This window comes from Lemur catta, chromosome 13 (assembly GCF_020740605.2).
Source record: "Lemur catta isolate mLemCat1 chromosome 13, mLemCat1.pri, whole genome shotgun sequence".
Classification (NCBI taxonomy): Eukaryota; Metazoa; Chordata; class Mammalia; order Primates; family Lemuridae; genus Lemur; species Lemur catta.
The window spans coordinates 3455578-3471058 of record NC_059140.1 but is presented as its reverse complement, the minus strand read 5'-3'; the positions used below and the strand labels follow the sequence as shown (position 1 = coordinate 3471058).

General features: G+C 43.6%; 1 protein-coding gene across 12 annotated transcripts in view; it reads right to left on the bottom strand.

The window, feature by feature from the left end:
- Positions 1-15481, bottom strand: part of LOC123648940 (olfactory receptor 2T6-like) — a 54446-nt gene that overhangs the window by 15889 nt on the left and 23076 nt on the right. For 6 of the 12 annotated variants that reach the window (XR_006738827.1, XR_006738828.1, XM_045566880.1 and 3 more), the window contains exons 8-9: positions 3837-4021; positions 2322-2505 (exon numbers count right to left, since the gene is read on the bottom strand). The exons of 3 other annotated variants lie outside the window; for them this stretch is intronic. The gene's annotated coding sequence lies outside the window, so the exon portion shown is untranslated. Of the gene's footprint in view, positions 1-1510; positions 1843-2321; positions 2506-3836; positions 4022-8770; positions 8806-15481 lie in introns of those variants that run through there. 3 more of the 12 variants (XR_006738826.1, XM_045566877.1, XR_006738830.1) reach the window with 3 other exon arrangements.

Here is a 15481-nt window from a genome sequence, read left to right as displayed (position 1 = left end):
AAGAGTGATTTTGTAGAAGAGAACAAGTGACTGGTATCAATCATCTATGATTGACAGATAAATGATAGAATGATGGATAATAGGTGACAAGAGAGAAGAGATATATATGTTCATATTAGTTGCAAATCTATGAAAACATAAATTAATGTAACAGTAAGAGACATTATTTAGCATGAAAATTAGAAAGCATTTTAAAAATACTTTAAATATAGCAAATATTTGGGTGGATAAGGGAGAAAAAAGTAAATTTATCCAATATTCCTAGGAATAAACACAGTAAGTACATCAACTGTGAATACCAATTTGATTACCTTGTGAAATTGAAAATGGTACATACGTATTATTAACCAGCTTTATTTCCTTGTGCATAGGAGATGATTAGAAGAATATTCATTACAATCATTTTTAATTTTAAAATGAAGAACCACCTGAAAACACTTTTTTTTTTTTTTTTTGAGACAGAGTCTCGCTCTGTTGCCCGGGCTAGAGTGAGTGCCATGGCATCAGCCTAGCTCACAGCAACCTCAAACTCCTAGGCTTAAGCGATCCTACTGCCTCAGCCTCCCAACTAGCTGGGACTACAGGCATGTGCCACCATGCCCAGCTAATTTTTTCTGTATATATTTTTAGTTGTCCTTATAATTTTCTTGCTATTTTTAGTAGAGACGGGGTCTCGCTCTTGCTCAGGTTGGTCTCGAACTCCTGACCTCGAGCGATCCACCCGGCTCAGCCTCCCAGAGTGCTAGGATTACAGGCGTGAGCCACCGCTCCCAGCCATACCTGAAAACATTCTAATGTGCCTGATAAGGTGATAAAGTGGGGAGATCTCAAATGCATAATTCTGAGTGAAAGGTGAAAGTGCAGGAATATATCTATACAGGGAATCTATTCCTATAAATAAAAACTACACACAAATAAGAGGAAAGTCACATGTTCCCAATCATACTTTCTGTTGCCTAAAATCTCTTGCTTTGGGGAAATCCTATTTTTCATATCTTTTTAATTTTGATTAAAGAAATACTGAAAAAGTGTGAATTCTGTGTGTGCATAAGAGTATAAATTATCACCTTATCTAAACAGCAGGAAGTCTGTTACTGTTAACTGAATTAACCTGTTGTTTATGTGAACTGAATGAAATATTTGTGTTTTTTTGTTGTTGTTGTTTATAAAAGACAGTATTTCCTTTTTATTTTATTTTATTTTATTTTATTTTATTTTATTTTATTTTATTTTATTTTATTTTATTTATTTTATTTTTGGAGACAGAGTCTCACTGTGTTGCCCAGGCTAGAGTGCTGTGGTGTCAGACCAGCTCACAGCAACCTCAAAATCCCAGGCTCAAGCAATCCTTCTCCCTCAGCCTCCCAAGTAGCTGGGACTATAGGCATGCACAACCATGCCTAGCTAATTTTTCTATATATTTTTAGTTGTCCAGATAATTTCTTTCTATTTTTTAGTAGAGACAGGGTCTCGCTCTTGCTCAGGCTGGGTTCGAACTCCTGAGCTCAAATGATCCGCCAGCCTCGGCCTCCCAGAGTGCTAGGATTACAGGTGTGAGCCACCACTCCCAGCCCTGAAAGACAGTATTTCTAGGCATTTTCCAGAAGGCTCATTTCATGTCCGTGTTCTTCAGACTATGGATGATGGAATTCAGGATTGGTGGCATCACAAGCGTAGAACACAACTCCAGGGAATCCCACTCAGAAGGACACTCTGACACTGGCTTTAGCTAGGCTATGGAACCTGCACTGAGGGACAGTCACCACCACAAGACAAGTAATGCTTGTTGAGAAGGCTTTTGACCTGCCTTCCATTAATTGTATCCTCAGAACAGTGGAGAAGCTGTGGATAAGAAACCAGCATTAAAAGAAATGGTCACCGAGGACGTTGTGACAACTACAGCTCCAATCTCAGCAAGGCACTTCTCTGAGCAGGAAAGCATGAGTAATGAAGGGATCTCACAGAAGAACCGTGGGACAAAACTTGATCTACAAAGCAGTATTAGGAAGGTCATTGATATATTCAAGAACCCAGAGACAACTCCATTGAGCTACAAAGCAGCCACCACCTGCTCACCAGCCCCTTCCTTCATGATGACCTGATAACACAGAGGGTGGCAGATGGCCACAAATCTATCAAGGGACATCACCATGAGCAAGGCCAGCTCTGCACAAGCAAACAAATCAACGAAAAAGACCTGTATCACATACCCCAGGAATGATATGGAATTATTTTGGATCAAGGATTGAATAACGGCCTTGGGAACCCCGACAGGGATGAAGCAGAGATCTCGCAATGACTGTGTCCTCAACAAGAAGTACCTGGCCCTTCTTTGGAGGTGCAGGTCCAAGGCGGTAAGAACAGCGAGGAGGCTGCAGCCAGGGCTGTCAGATAGATGAGTACAATGGCATCACCTGCAGGACTGGCTGCTCCTGGGTGTCTGAAACTCCCCAGAGGACGAATTCAGTCACCAACACAGTGATCTTGGCCATGATACTCCTCTACCTGCAATATGGGAAAAATTTGTAAGATTTTTTTGTTTACAACTAATATTGTGTAACTCCATAGTTTGAAAGTTACATGTTTATTTCTGTTAAATATCATAGGAGAAAACTGTTGTATTGACACAAATTAACCAATATTTCTCTTAGTTTTCTGATATTAACTATGTATGTTTCCATTCTGTAAAATGTTTGAAACAAAGGGGGTATAATCTTAACCCTGACAAAATACAATCTACATAATTTAGGAGAGCCTATATATTAGCTTATCTAAGTCACAGGTATAGAAAATGATCTGAGTTAGTGTTTTTACAATTCTATTAAGGATGCTACATAGCTGGTATAATTTTTGATACACTGGTGAGAGATTAATTCATAATATCCAATGGATGCTTTTGGCACTGTGGCACAATTCTCTCTCTGAACCTACAGACAAGAGCTGATGACTTTTTTGTATGTTAAATATCACTTTGACAAGCCAGTGGATTTTAAAGTCTTTTTCTCATGGTTTCAGAAATGTGTACAATTCACAGGATTACAAGAAAACCAGGTTATATATAATGCCATTCTTCCCAAGAGACACCCTTCCCCCAAAAGGGTCTGTGAACTTCAGTCTAAGGTCCAGTTAGAGCATAGTGGGTTGGCTTCATTCGTGCACACTGAGAGACGCTTCCTCCTTCAGGTCCCACGGACAACTCTCGCGAAGTATGCCAGTGGACAGTTCAGAAAGAAAAACATTTTGTGCTCAAGTATGCTTCAAAATACAGCACTTAATAAAATTATTAAAATTCTCTACACATCTACTCATTTTGAATGTACAGTAGCACTTTTTCTAGGCTAAAGAATCATATGCAATTTGATTATCTAAATGAGGGAACTGACAATCCTTAAATACAGTGCTCTGGGGTCAGACGGTATGGTTTTAGGTCTTTATTACTTTTTAGTTGGGCGATCTCTTAAAAAATATAACCTTCCCATTTATCGTCATTACCTGAAAAAAGCAACATGCAATATAATTTGCTCATTCTCTGCATAGGTAAGGATACACTTAATACTAGTTATATTAACTATTGCTATTTCCTCAAAGATTGGACATGGTAACTTTAAGAAAAATGATTTGTAGAGAATTACAAGGGAAACTAGTTTAGAAATTGCTGAAGTAGATGTTGCAAAAACTGAGGGCAGAAATCAAAGACCACTTCACTCATGGTAAATACAGACCTCATTCACATAATCACCCATGTGCCAAGATGGGAACATGTATCCACTTGGTTCTTTCAGAAGAAGTGACAATGGACAGGGTGATGACTCACAGTGGAAGTAACTAATACTGACCCTTACTCCAAAATCTTTGAACAGGTCCTGCCATTCACACATTGATTCGCTTGTACAGCAGTTTCTTTTTTTAGTCCAGCCTCCTTCTCTGAAGGAATTGTTTTTCATGTCTTCATTCCAACCTCTACATCAGCCAAAATAACCTGTCTCACCTTTACTCAGACGTGACATGTGTATTATCTCCTCTGTAGGGGGAAGAATAAAAACAGATGATGTCATTCATTTATAATATTCTAGTTCTTGGCCAGGCACAGTGGCTCACACCTATAATCTCAGCACTTTGGGAGGTGGAGGTGGGAGGATCACTTGAGGCCAGGAGCTCAAGATCAGCCTGAGCAATGTAGCAAGATCCCACCTCTAAAAATCTTCTAAAAAATTAGCTAGTTATGGTGGCACACTCCTATAGCCCTAGCTACTCAAGAGGCTGAGGCAGGAAGATCACTTGAGCCCAGGATTTGAGGTTTCTGTGAGCTATGATCACAGCACTGCACTCCAGCTCCAGTGACAAAGTGAGACCCTGTCTCAAAAAAAAAAAAAAAAATATACACACACACACACACACAATGAATTTTTTTTATCTCCAGAATTTTTTTTCAGATATTTCTCTCTGGGGTAAATTTCTCATTCATATCCTGAATTGATTTTCTGATTTCTTTGTGTTGGTTTTCAGTTTTCTCTTGGATCTCACTGAGCTTCTTTATAGGCAATATCTTGAATTCTTTGTCTGGCATTTTGAAAATTTCATTTTGGTTAGGAACCACTGTTAAGGAGATGAAGAGCTTCTTTGGAGGTGTCATCGCAACCTGCTTTCCCATAGCTCCAGCATTACTGTGCTGATGGCCTCACACCTGGAGAAACAGCCGCTGCTTCTTATTTCTGAATTTACTTTCATAGGGGAAGAACTTTTTTTTTCTTGAAGATGTGACTATGATGTATTTTGAGTAGGGTTATTTGGTTTTGCTTCTGGAGGCAGTTGGTGGTGGCCTCTGTATGGTTTCCTTGGTTATCAATAGCCTAATAAGTGCTGGCTTTAGTAGCAATATATTGGCTGGGTCAGGAGGCGTCAGCCTGCGAAGTAGCAGAGGTGGTGCGGGTGGTGGTGGTAGTGGGAGTCACATGAAGCCTGCTTCCGTACCAAGCTTTGCGCACTCGCATCAGCAGATATTTTAAAGAGCTGTGTGTGGCACTGCAGGTGAGAGGCAGCTGTGGTGGTGGCAGTAGTGCTTATGCTGGAAACTTGTTGACCAGGAGAAGTACTTCGGTGTCCCAGGCGATGGGCTGGCCATGCAGTGCTCGGTGGTTGTAGTCCCATGTTCTGTCTCTGGAAAGTTGGTCAAAGCCAGACAAGGCTGGGCCAAGTAAGTCTGCACTTGGGCCCCTTAATGGTGGGTGCAGGTGCTGATCCAGCACAGGTTGGGGGACAACCGAGGGACCCTGGAGAAACACTTCAGTGGGGAGCATCAGAGACCCATGGGGAAACACAGGCAGCTTTGGCCTTGTCCCCCACCCCGAGTCAGAGCTTCAAGCATGTCCATCCCCTAGACGGTGCGCATCACACTCATTATGTATGTATACACCCATCCCCTCCCCCACCCACATCTGCCCGACACCCGATTAGTGTTATTCCTAAATGTGCTCTTAGGTGATGATCAGTGCAACCAATCTGATGGTGAATACACGTGGTGCTTCTTTTTCCATTCTTGGGATACTTCACTTAGTAGAATGGGTTCCAGTTCTATACAGGAAAACACAAGAGGTGCTATATCACCATTGTTTCTTATAGCTGAGTAGTACTCCATGGTATACATACATCACATTTTATTAATCCACTCATGTATTGATGGGAACTTGGGTTGTTTCCACACCTTTGCAATTGTGAATTACAGCACTGAATTTTGAATGACAATTTGACTGGATATGAAATTCCAGACTAACAGTTATCATCAGTTTTTCATCCTGAAAAAAAATTTTTTTTGTTAACTGTTCTTTAGCATCTTGCTCATTTTAGAAATTCAAGTCCTCATTTTATGCCTTTAGTTATATGAAATTATTGGTGGGATGTGTGTAAAACCATCCTTTGTTGTATCTGCTGACAATCCCTCCTGGGAATTATTTTTTCAGGTGTTGTCACTTTGGATCCGGGGCTCAGCTCCAGTGGGAATTCCCTGTGGCGAGTCCTGTGGCCTGGGTCATGTTCCTGTGAGAGTGATAAACTTGCCATGACCCTAACACCTCGCAGTGAACACTGATTTTAATTGTTGGCCGTGGGAACCAATTTTATTTAATTGTTGGCTGTGGGTCTCTGCACCATACAGTTCAAATTTTAGACTCAAGACTAGGGTAACACTCAGGCACAGGGTTTCAATATCTTAAGAGAAACTTTTAAAAAACCCAGATTCTAATAACAAACCTTGCCATTTCTCTGTGATAGTGGACAGTTTTTTATTTTTATCTAGATAGGCAGCAAAACCCAAGCCCCAAGCAACTATTAAGTTGAATAATTCAATAATTCCCTCACCGCCAATATGCCAGGTTGTGTAAGTTGTTTTCTAGCAGCTACTTGGCACCACAGGGAAGGCAAATAGCTGGAATCAACCAGGTTGCATTTCTCTCCCCAGGAAAGGGCAAGAAAAAAGATGATACAGCAAGAAAATGTAGCGCACTGGTCAGAAAGTCACTGAATTTGTGAAATCAGGCTTTCTGAAGTGTGTAGGAGAGAGGTAAAGGCAGCAGGGTATCACAGTGGGGAGATATGGGAAAGAAAGGGTCAGAGAGTTGGAGGCCCCAGGGAAGTGGACCAGTGAGTGATTACACCATAAGGACAGGAAGTCATGATCATAAAACACAATACCTGAGCAAGGTTTTAGAAGTGGGGTAATTCTTGCCTAATGAAAAGGACCAGACATGGTCATAGATGGCTGAGGTAGAAGGTAGGTGGCCGTTTTTGGTGATAAATTGCAAACTATGTGTCTGACAAGGGGCTAATATTCAGAATATAAAAGGAACTCAAACAACTCAATAGCAAAACAAACAATAGTATGATTTTAAAAAAGGACAAAAAACCTGAATAGACATTTCTCAACAGGAGACATACACATGGCCAAGAGGTAGAAGAAATAATGGTGATACAACATCTCTTTGGTTCTCCTGGAGAGAGTTGGAACCCATTCTATTAAGTGAAGTATCCAAAGAATGGAAAACCAAGCATCACATGTACTCACCAGAAAATTGTTTTCCCTGATCATCACCTAAAGGCACATTGGGGAATGATACCAACTGGATATCAGACTGAGGCGGGGGGTGGGGGGAGGGGATGGGTATATGCCTACATGATGAATGCGTTGCGCACCGTCTGGGGAATGGTCATGCTTGAAGGTGCTGACTCGGGGAGGTGGGGGGGAGGGGACGGAAGTATGACTACATGGTGAGTGCCAGGTGCACTGTCTGGAGTATGGACACGCTTGAGGCTCTGACTCAGGGGGATGGGTGGGACACAGACAATGTATATAACCTGAACTTATGTACCCCCATCATGAGCTGAAATAAAAAAGAAAAATGCTCAACGTCACTAATCGCCAGGGAAATGCAAATCTAAACCACAGTGAGATACCACCTTACCCAAATTAGAATGACTGTTACTTAAAAGACAAAATATAAGCCATGCCGCTGTGGCTCTGGAGAAGCAGGCGCCGCTAAACACTCCTGGCGGGAATGTAAGTAAGCGCAGCCATAGTGAAAAACTACATGGCAGGAGTCAAAAATTTAACAGTAGAGCATCCATAGGATTCAGGAATCCTGCTGCTGGGTATTTACACAAAGAAAGGAAATCAATCTATCGAAGTGAATCTCCACTCCCAAGTTTATTGCCGCACTATTCACAGCAGGCGAGATATGGAATCTTCCCAAGTGTCCGTCAATGAATGAACGGCTAATGAAAATGTGGTACAGATACACCACGGAAGAATATTTAACCATAAAAAAGAATGAAACTGTCATTTTCAGCAGCATAAATGAACCTATAGAACACTATGGAAAGTGAATTAAGCCAGGCACAGAAGGACAAATACGGCATTATATCACTCATTTGTGGAATCTGAAAAAGTGGGAATCATAGAAGTACAGAGTAGAACAGTGGTTACAAGAGCCTGGAGAGGGGTGAAGGGAGAGAAGAGAGATACGGAGTCACTGGTAAACAAGTACAAAGTGATGGTCAGAAGCAACATCCCTAATCATCAGGGGAATGCAAATCAAAACCACAATGAGATATCACTTAACTCCAGTGAGAATGGCTTTTATCAAAAAGTCCCAAAACGATACATGTTGGCGTGGATGCGGAGAGACAGGAACACTCATACACTGCTGGTGGGACTGCAAACTAGTGCAACCTCTGTGGAAAACATTATGGAGATACCTTAAACAGATTCAAGCAGACCTACCATTCAATCCAACAATCCCATTATTGGGCATCTACCCAAAGGAACAAAAGTCATTCTATAAAAAAGACACCTGTACCCGAATGTTTATAGCAGCACAATTCACAATTGTAAAGATGTGGAAACAACCCAAATGCCCATCAATTCATGAGTAGATTAGTAAAATGCGGTATATGTGTACCATGGAGTATTACTCAGCTATAAGAAATAATGGTGATATAGAATCTCTTTTGTTCTCCTGGAGAGAGTTGGAACCCATTCTATTAAGTGAAGTTTCCCAAGAATGGAAAAACAAGCACCACATGTTATCACCAGCAAACTGGTTTCCCTGATCATCACCTAAGTGCACATTTGAGAATAACACAAATTGGGTATCCAACTGAGGTGCGGGGTGGGGAGAGGGAATGGGGGTATAACTACATGATGAGTGCTAGGCGCACTGTCTGGAGAATGGACACGCTTGAAGCTCTGGCTCGGGGGGATGGGCGGGACATGGGCAATATATATAACCTGAACTTATGTACCCCCATAATAAGCTGAAATAAAAAAAAAAGAGAAATACTGTAGGGCGACTGTGGTTAACAGTATTATATATTTTAAATTAACTGAAAGAGGAAATTTAATGTTATCAGCACAAAGAAATTAAAAGTGCTTGAGGTAACGTATATGCTAAAAACACTACTTTGATCACTACACAATGTATACATATAGTGCAACCTCACATTGCACCTAATAAATATGTACATTTATGTGTCAATTAAAAGCACAACAGCACTTTTTAAAGATACAGAAGACTTGTTAGAAGGGAAGAAAAATCCAGGAAAGGAGAGGCAGGAGAATGGAATAAGGCCATCTAAATGGACAAAGAAGTGACTCAGGATGATGGACTCAACAGTAACACATTGGGACAAGTGTGAAAGTTTTCAAAGAAACAGAGAGTAACAGATCTGGGGTGGCAGTGCCAGGGAAACGATGGTGGGCAGCACAACACTGTAAGGAGCAAAGGGAATCTATAAGCCTCACTTTCTGAAGTCCTTGAGAGTTTGAGAGAATGAGTGGTCTCTCCTTGAGATAGAAGGGAGCGATGTCCTTAAGGAAAATCCAGGTTGCCCTTAAAACAAGGAGATGCAGGGAGCTGTTACCACAAGAGCCGTCTGATACAACAGGGAGTTTGCTAATCGAGTAGCTGGACTTTCAGGGAACACAACTAAAAGTTCTGTGATGTATAAGAGGAAAATGATGTATGGTTAAAGGAGAGAGATCAAAATAGTACCGTGAGTACAGTAGACAGCAGGGGAACAAAGGGGCCTATGATTTGGATGGGGATCAAAGCAGCCAGGTATGTAGCAGAGAGGGTTCCCACATCCCACAAAAGAAAGGAGGGTGCAGGAGCCTCCTTTACCATCTGACGTGGAGCTGGCATCTCAGGACCTGAGCAGGAAAGCCCGAATCCAGTCATTAGGCACTCAGGAGTGGGCAGTCACCTCCCGGCTTTGGCCCTGGGTTTCTGGTTCCAGGTAAGAGTAAGGCGTCACACACCCATGCACCAGGGACAAGAGGTGCTCTATGAAAGGAAGGTCCTGCTCTGGAGCACCCCCTATGGGACCCTGTCCAGAGGGATGGGAGGTGACGCTGCTGCTCAGTGCTTTGTGCCATTTTGTGCTCCCTCCTACCTGCCCCTCCTCGTGGCCCAATTCTAGTCCCACCTGCTTTGTCACCCACCGGCTGCCTGTGGTCGTTCCCTCTCTGGTCTTCAGTGTCCTCATGGGTATGATCGCTATAACATCTCTCTTTATGGAGGGATATAAAGGATGGGAAGGAGCTCTGAAAAGTGTGGTAAGGTGAGGGGACTGGGGCACTGGCTTCTTCCCGGTTTCCCAATTCCTGCTGCAGAACCGCTCTGCTAGGCCCTAACCCCTGACTATATCCTGAGCTCTGGTCAGTCTTTGCCTACTGAGGGCCAAAGCCACATGGTAAACCAAGGACAGACACTAACACTACAGCCGCATGTCTTCCCTTACTGCTTCCCATGATCACCCTTAAACCTAGAAACGGGGACATTTCTGAGGCCGGAGGGGCCTCCTCACTAGACCTGAGGGAGGGGCAAGCGCATGTCACAATGAGCATTCAGTCAGGGGATGATGTCAGGGGCGGCTGTGAGATAAATGCTGAGCACTTCTGGGTACAGCTCAGTCACTCGCTGGCACTGACTCGTCACCAGTGACTGACTACAACCCTGACTTTCAAAGATGACAAGAAAAGTAGCTCCACTTCACCTTTTCAAACCCCATACTCCACCTCCTTCTTCTCCGCCCCGCTGCCGTTATCCCACCTTCTTTCCTCCCATTTCTCCTTACTCCCCTCCAACCCTCTTTCCTCCCATTTCTCCTCACTGCCCTCCTGATCAGTCTGTTCTTCAGTTCCACCCAAGCTTTTCTGATTTCTGCCCTACCTGTTATCCCTCTCTGAGCCGAGTCCTCCCTCCCCACCACCCCACCTTGAAACTCACCATGCCCACCTCCTCCTCTCTTTCTTACAAACCCTCACCCATTTGCCGCCCCCCTGGTTGCTGGACTCCCCCCAACCTTCCTCCATTCCCTCTGCCCTCACTCCTCCTCCCATCTCTGCTTTCTAGTCCCCTGGACTCTAGTCCCCCCACCCCACCCACCTCCAGCCTCACCCGATGATCTGCTTCACGAATCTCATCCTGGGGACGTGGTTTCCCTCCTACTGGGGCAGCCCTGGTGCCCCTCAGAATGGCCAGGACTGTGGACCCGCAGAAGCCTGACCTGGCGGACACAGGAAACATAAGACGGTGGCAAACCCCACTCAGCCTCGGTGAGTTACAGGACCCCTTTTCCATGGCCACATCCCAGTTATCTTACTGCTCTCCGTATGTCACCTTCATTCCCATCTTGTGAATCCTCTTCAGGTGCCAGAGACACCTTTAACCATTTCCTTTTCATACACAGTCTGCGCCTCTCCCCTCCTGCCTGGTCAGCCGGCCTGCGTGGTCCTCTACCTTGGTAACTGGCTCCTCCACGGAACCTGGTCTTCAACCGCAGAGCAAACTGCAGGGTCACTGACAGAGAAGGTAGAGGACGGTGAGAGTAAAAACATCTACTCTGTCCTCAGTGCGGGTAACTCCTGTTGATATGCCCTGGGTTAGGGTGAGTGTAAGACAGGGTGACCCCTGAGAACTCAACACAGGGCACAAGGCCCCTGCTATAAATAGATAGGGACACAGGCTTCTTTGTGGGTTTTTTTTTTTGTTTGTTTTGTTTTGCTTTGTTTTTTAGGTCTGGTTCTTCCCAGACTCCATTTTTGTTCCACCTGGGATTCCAGAACCATGCCAGGGGCTTTCTGCCCTTGGAGGACCATCTCCTGCAAAAGGGGGAGGGGCCTCCATTGTGCTGTCGTCTCAGCTCTGAGGGTTGAGCCTCTCAGTCAGTGGCTTCTACCCCACAATGGGAAAGGCAGCAGAGTCTAAAAGACAAGAGATGCCCAGATCTACCCAGATGAGAGCATCACATGAACAGATAGTATTTTTTTAAAGTGCTCTCTCCTCCAACTGATATCTAGATTCAATAGAATCAAAATCACAACAGTTTTTAGGGGAACTTGATGAGGTTATTATAATGTATATGGAAATGCAAAGGGCCAAGAACAGTCAAGACTCTCCTAAGAAGACATTCTTCCCTACTAGACACCAGAACTTACTACACAAGTCATGGCAGTTATGATAGTGTGGTACTGTTGAAAGCACAAATAGGCAAATGGCACAGAACAGATCCTCGAAAGAGACTCACAAACATGGGGACACTTTCTTTAGGATGAAAGTAGGATAACAGAACACTGGGGATAGGACTGTGTTTTCAATAAATGCCGGTTGGTTAATTGGATCCTGATTTGGAAAAGAAATAAAGTAGACTCCTACCTCACACCATACTCAGAAATCAATTTCTGCTGGAACACAGAACTCAATCTGAAAGGGTAAAAACACTAAATCCAGAATTGCTCTTCCCATATGTGGCTATAGAGCACTTCAGAAGTGTAAAATCTGTCCAGGATTTTAAACACTTAGTTGAAAAAAACAGTTGTAAAATATCACAGCAATTTTGTATACTGAAACTCTGAAACAATATTACTTTGGATATACTGAGTTAAGTAACATATTTTTGCTCTCTTAATGTGAATACTAGATATTTTTAAAGTATATATGTGGCTGACTTCATATTTTGACTGGACAGCAGTGATCTAGAAGGTAACATAGAAAAATTGAATGAGGAAAAGATATCTTAAATGGCATTACGAAAGCAATACTGATTAAGGGAAAGACTAATATATGCACCACATTTAAATTTTTGTGTGAAGAAGCCACCAGTAAGAAACTAAAAAGGCAGGCTACACAGAGGGAAAATAAATTTACAGCACATGCAACTCTAAAAAGGCTCATACCAACAATATATTATGAACTCCAACAAAGGGATACACAAAACAATCCAATTGTGAAAATACAAAAAAAATTTGGAACACACATGTCAAAAATATGACAGCTCAATAAACAAATAAGAAAAGTGTTCAGTCTCATTGAAAATATCAGAAAATGGAAATGAAACCAGAAGGAGGCGCCCCCCACAGACCCCAGAATCACTGTAATGGAAAGAGCAGCACTGCCAAGTGCTGCCAAGGATGCTGAGCAACAGCAGCTCAGGTGCAAGAGTAAGTCAGTTCTGCTCCTTTGGAAAACAATTTTGTATCACCTACTACACCAAACATAGGCATTTCCTATAATGCAGCAATGACACTCTTAAGTTTATTTCCCACAAAATGTTTGCACGTGTGCACCGAAAGACATCTGAAAAATGCTCCTGATGGCATTATCTGAATAGCCCCCATTGAAACACCACAATGTCCGTCAGGATTAAATGAATGCATGGTGGTGTCGTCACAGAAGGGAATGCCACCAGTAATGGGAAGTAATAAAGCCGCAGTTGCAGGCAGTAGCAAACGAACTTCATAAGCGTAATACTGGGCAAAGGAAGCCCCCCACGAAAGCATGCATACTGTATGGTGCCATGGATATAAATTGGCAAAAGTAATCTCTGCTGTTAGAAGTCAAGACGGCGGTTACCTCTGGGGAGGACAGACAGGGGGTGTTTAAGAAGGGACATGTGAGGGGATCCTGGGCTGCTGTCAATATCCTATTTCCTTACTCCTGTGATGCTCACAAATTTGTATTCTGTGACAAATGGGTGTCCTCTGTGTGAGGAAAGCACACGGGGGATCTTTCAAACTAAAATGGTTCAGTTGTTTTGTTTCTTAAATGCGTTTCTCAAGAAGCCCCACTTGGAAAGGTACGTTCTGCCAGGCTGTGGCGAGAGAAGGGAGGGGCAAAGATGTCCCAGCAGGAAGTCAGCAGCCCCCTCCTTCTGCCTTCCCTGCCAGCTGCCACGTGCAGAGAGGGGATCCAGCACTCTCCTGGGTTACGTGTCAGTGTGGGAACTGGTGCCATCGAGCGCGAAATCTGCCGGTGGCAGAGCCCACGTGGTCAGGGTGCATCGTTCCTTCCAGACACTGCCGGGTGTGGTCTGGAGACAGGTCCCTGCATAGTTCGGCATCAGCATCCCTGAGGGACGCTGGTCTTATGTCTTCTCCTAGCAATATGTCTGGCATTGCTATCGTAATGCCTGCCTCATAAAATAAATCAGGAAATGTTCCCTCCTCTTCTGTTTTTGGAGGAAGTGTGTCGAGGATTGGTGTTTTCCATGCTTCAGTACCCAGGGCAACCCCGGTCTGAAAATACCAAATGGAAAGTTCTTGAAATGAAAACAATGCTGTTTTAATGTGTGTGTCATTGTGATGAAATCTTTCAGTGTCCTGCTCCATCCTACCTGGGACGCCTCTCATGCCTTTGTCCAGCCCATGCTCACTGCGCATGGGCTTTCTTGTCACTCACTCCGGAGCCGCCTCAGACGCAGCTGGACGGTGGCAGCACAGCAGCCCGTGTGCTCAGCGGTGCTTACGTTCCCCACAGCCTCAGAGGACAAGAGTAGCGATCCTGACACAGGGTTCTACGTGGTCTGTTTTATTCTCAGTGTTGTCCCTCTCTTACCGTGGCTAATTTATAAACTGAGCTTTATCATAGCTATGGGCGTATAGGACAGCACAGAGTAGGAGCCGGTTCAGTATTATTCACGGTTCCAGAAATCCACTGGGAGTCTCGGAATGTATCTCTCAGAGAGAAAAGGAGACTCCTGCATGTGTTGACAGAATAATCTAAGAGGCCACCTGAACTGGGAGGGTTATACAGTGGAAAGCGTTTCATTTACAAATTCAATTTCTTAAACGAGATATAAGGCTATGCGAATTTTCCTGTTCTCATTTTCAGAAATTTATGTCTTCCCAGAAGTTATACATTTGTCTTAAGCTGTCAAATTTTTTAAATGTGTTTAATTTATTAAATGTTTTTCCTTATGATGCATTTAATATCCGTATGATCTATAGCCATCTCCCACTTTTATTCATAACATTGGCCATTTGTGTCTTCTTTTTCTTTCTTTTTTTTTTTTTTTGTGATTAGCATAGCTAGAAGCTCTTCCATTTGATCAGCATTTTCACCAAACCAGCTTAGGACGTGACTGGTCTGTGTACTCTGGGATAGGGACAGGGACTCAGCACGGGCCAGTGCGGATCCAGCTAAGCCAGCAAGCGATGGAATCTGTTTGTGCTTCTGAACGGTACCGAGGGTTTATGCAATGACATGAGCAGAAGGAAAACAGCAGTGCTAACGGGTCAGACATCTGGCAAGCCAGCAAACGTTCCCAAACACCTGTGTCCACACTGGCACAAGGCATGCAGAGATGGATCCCATCTACTTACTGTTCTCAAGTAATTTCAGCAAGAACTAACAGACTTAGCAAAGTAACTACAGGCTTGGGATAGAGCATAGCACGAGGAGAAATAAAACTATAGAGTCCGGAGGGATTTCTGAAAGAAGATTACATGTGAGCTCACTACACACATTGGGTGTCAGTAAGTTCTCCAGACGCTTGGGCACAAGAGGAGGGGGGAGCCTTCCAGGCCACGGAGCAGGAGCTCAGAAAGAAGGAATTAAGAAATAGCTCACTGGGCTCAGAAAACTGCAGCAATCTCCACACAACCAACACATCCAACCCTGGTCTCCCAGCGCTAAACAGCATCTGCCCCATG